Here is a 3,987-nt window from a genome sequence, read left to right as displayed (position 1 = left end):
TTTATTCACATTTCTAAGATACGAATATAAAAGCACGTTTACGCAAATGTCAATAAATTTGATGGCATTTTCCCTATGTTCTGAGCAAAAAAGTGTGGGAATATTACTATTGTTAGCCAATAATGTTTGGAGTTTTCTTTTGATTCCATAACATAAAATATAGTTTGGAATAAACTGCAACAATGTAATGGTAACTTCCTTAAAAATCCTGGAAAATTTACTAGACGGATGAATTAAGTGACATCCTTCGTAAGTCCTCTCAGAAATTAGCAGGTTTTCCAACATAGTATCTGAACTGCACATTATCTGTTTACAAAACTTGCACGGGTGTTTGCCCAGAATTTTTTTACCTACATATCCAGCTACATAGTTTGATGCAAAGTTCATTGCAGTTTCTGTTGCAGAAATTTCAGATTGTGGAAAATTTAAGTTATCAATGTAAGGTTCTACAGCGTGCACTTGCATAGGATTTACTAGGAATAGTTTTAAATTATTTAGAGGACCGGTTGATTCATCAGTTTCGCAGTTAGCTCCTACGGAATATGATGATACAAAATTATTGACCAATAATGATTTACAGGAAGATATAAAAGAAGAACAAGTAGGATTTGTATTCCGCACTCCATGACTCCTACTACAAGAAAAAAAATTCTCCACAGGGTCTTGATTGAAACAGCGACCAGCGTATTGTTTGAAATTTTCTGCAAATAATTTAGGTGTTAAATAAATCAATCCACGAATTGAAAACACCCAATTTTTCAAACACGGAGGTCTAATTGGAGAATTGGAATGCGGTGCTGTAAAAAACATAGATGAGAGGATGGGTAGAGCAGAATTCCAAAAAGAAATATGGTTAGAATTTTGTGTCACCATACACCGCAGCTCTTTTCCAGGTGACGGATGTCTTAAAGTACCATTGACACTGTCAAAAAGTTTATCAAAAAAAAGCAACAAATCAGCTGTATTTGTTGATGTGGGATCTATATAAAACTTTGATTCTGTTGAAAGTTCTGTGCTTACACGGGCTGCAGCATGCATGGCAGTACCGACTGTATGACTGAATACCTGAGTACAATTTTTCACCTTCATTTTCTTAATTTTTGCTGGTATTACGTGTTCGTCTGTTAATTTACAAAATTGGCTGTAATAATTACCGTGACTTTTATCCAGTTCATATAGTCGAACTACATGAGACCAAGACGCTACTTTTGCAATACCTTGTTGTTCAAAATGTAGATCTTTGTATAACAACAAATTCCTAACACATTTTATTAGATGAGGAAAATCGTACAAGTGCACAATTTCCTCGCCATCTATCAAATAACCTTGTAATCTATTCTCTCTACCTTGTACGTTCAAATCTCTTCTGGTATTTGCTAATAATTGATTAATTGCCGCTCTCTTAGTACTACCTTGATCTGATATAGTTGCCACTATGCTCAAACCGCAACTTCTTAACTGACGAATAACGTCAGTTAGAATTTTGCATAAATCACTGGTTGACGTTGTTCCCTGACAGAAAGTGAAACATACCACTTGTTTCCATTTTTTATGAATGCCTTTAACGATAAAAGTCAACGCATGATCGGCAAACTCCAGTCGTCGGTTTGGTCCTCCATGGTCTACAAAACCTTCAACAGAATCTGTTTTTGAATTGTATGTCAAACCAAGGGACAAAGCGATTTCATCAAACATTAAAACGCAATATTTCTCAATAGTTTTTAATTTTGATACCCGTTTTTTCAAATGTTCGAAAAGAGGTTCATTAATACCTGCGCGGAATGGGATCCTATTTAACATGGTACTAAGTACTTTTCTTGACGGTAAACTAAAAATGTTTGATAAAAATTTATAACTTTTTCCACTTTGTTTCATTATTGCTAAAGCCAAAATTTTATCGTCGATAGTAAATCGCCGTCCCCTAGATTTGAATTTTTGGGTTCTCAATTGAGACATAACGAAGTTTGCTGTAATTTCATTCACATCTTTTAAATACCCAAGTAATCCTGCATTGCTTTGTAAATAATTCACCTTGCTCCTGATCGAACTTTGTTTATGACGCAACTTAGATGCCACTTGCTGCAAGTACTTTGCTTTTTTGTAGAAAAACTTAGCTTGAGGCACTAGGTCTTCTTGACGGGTGACTCCACCAGAACGGAGTAATCCTTTATTCCTCTTAAAAGTCTTTGGATCTAGATGGAGATATGAAGACAAATTAGTAAAGCAAATGGTTAATAATAATTAATAATAATAATCACAAAAATATACATTAACAAAATTATTTCCAGCAATTATTACCAAAGTTCCCTTGTTAAAGATTTATTTAAAAAATTAAAAGTAAACTTACGTGTAAGACGTTGCAGGTGTTCATGTTCTGATGATGAAGTGACCACATGTGATGTACTTGGGAGAGATACACTCGTTTCTTCTTGAACACAGGGATCTGTTAACAAATAATTGCAACTGATGAAATGATAATAAAAAAAAAAGAATGATTGTACTTCTAGACATCTCAGGCAAAAATATACATTGACAAAAATATTTCCAGCAATTATTACCAAAGTAATTCCCTTTTTAAAGATTTATTTAAAAAATTAAAAACAAACTTACATGTAAGACGTTGCAGGTGTTCATGTTCTGATGATGAAGTGACCACATGTGATGTACTTGGGAGAGATACACTCGTTTGTTCTTGAACACAGGGATCTGTTAACAAATAATTGCAACTGATGAAATGGTAATAAAAAAAAAGAATGATTGTACCTCTAGACATCTCAGGCAAAAATAGAGACCTTTTTGCACTCATTTTCACCTTGCCACCATACACTTTCTGAGGAATCTTTACACTCCAGGTTTGTGGTGAATGTGTTGATGTTGAAGGGATCATTTGAAGAGACTCTACAACATGATAAAACTAACCATTCGGAATTACTTAACATTTAAATTATTAAACCTCTTAATTTTTCGGGGGTGATGTATTTATACTCCTGTGCATCACGATAAAAACAATTTTCCTCACTTGAGGGTTCATGAAATGCTAAAAATAATTATATTTCATTTAGCTGGTAACAAAAATAGATAACAACTTACCAGGCAAGTTTAATGTGGGAAGACTATATCTTAATAGCCGCCTGTTGTCTTTACATACATGCGAAAAATGATTTTCACATACGACGTAATTTTTATGTAAAGATTTCATTCCCCAATAGATTTTTGGATTTCCAACGCGATGGATCCATATATCCGCAACTTCCTTTTGTCTTGGAATAAAGAATCTAAAAAAAAGATGCACATTTTATTACTTCATTCTATTATCATGTAACATTTACATCAATGTAATAAATTTTAATGTGCGTAATAAATTTTACCTGCGACTAGTTTTATCTTCACAACCAGGTACGCAACAACGTCTCATCTTCGTGCACCGTTGTTATACCAAAAAAACAAGAAGTTTTATCGGAAAGAGTGTAAAAACAAACCGTAAAATACTCCAAATAAAAATAACCGAAGCGACAAAAAAGTTGTTGATTCAAGCAATTCTTTTAAAACAACAAACATTTTCTGGGAATTTCTACAGGGGTGCCAACCAATAGTTGGTAACAATTGTTGAAAACTCCTACTGTGCTGTCCTCTATGATTGCCGCCCAGAACTAAATGTGATTCCACCAATTTTGTATAGAGTGCCCTACCCCTGGTGAAGTCATAGAGTTCTGAGGGACGGGACGTTAACATTTTCGAGGGGAGAGGTGAATCTTAGTCACAGCGTACACAGAAAGATTCAACTTAGTTCGGGTACCGTCGTCGAACTCCGTGTCCTAAGTGAAGAGGGAAGGAAAGCCGGCATGCTGCACAGACCACACACTTTAGACAAGAAAGTCTTATGGAGAGAGCGCAAACAAAATTTCAGTGGTTTGCGTCTCTACTAAATGTTACTCCTGCGCCCGATATAGGGCGCTGTTGCTAATTAAAATTGCACAGTGAGCAATA

At 34.9% G+C, this 3,987-nt stretch overlaps 1 long non-coding RNA gene across 1 annotated transcript; it reads left to right on the top strand.

Moving 5' to 3' along the window:
* Window positions 1-860, top strand: LOC135135492 (uncharacterized). The gene is made up of 3 exons (XR_010281572.1): window positions 1-249; window positions 405-525; window positions 581-860. It is a non-coding gene; the product is annotated as an uncharacterized LOC135135492 (long non-coding RNA).
* The last annotated feature ends 3,127 nt before the right edge of the window (window positions 861-3,987 follow it).

This window comes from Zophobas morio, unplaced genomic scaffold (assembly GCF_036711695.1).
Source record: "Zophobas morio isolate AGI-343-1 ecotype UQ-CSIRO unplaced genomic scaffold, CSIRO_AGI_Zmor_V1 ptg000004l, whole genome shotgun sequence".
In the NCBI taxonomy this organism is placed as follows: Eukaryota; Metazoa; Arthropoda; class Insecta; order Coleoptera; family Tenebrionidae; genus Zophobas; species Zophobas morio.
The sequence above is the reverse complement of the archived record's forward strand: the minus strand, read 5'-3'. Positions and strand labels throughout refer to the sequence as shown.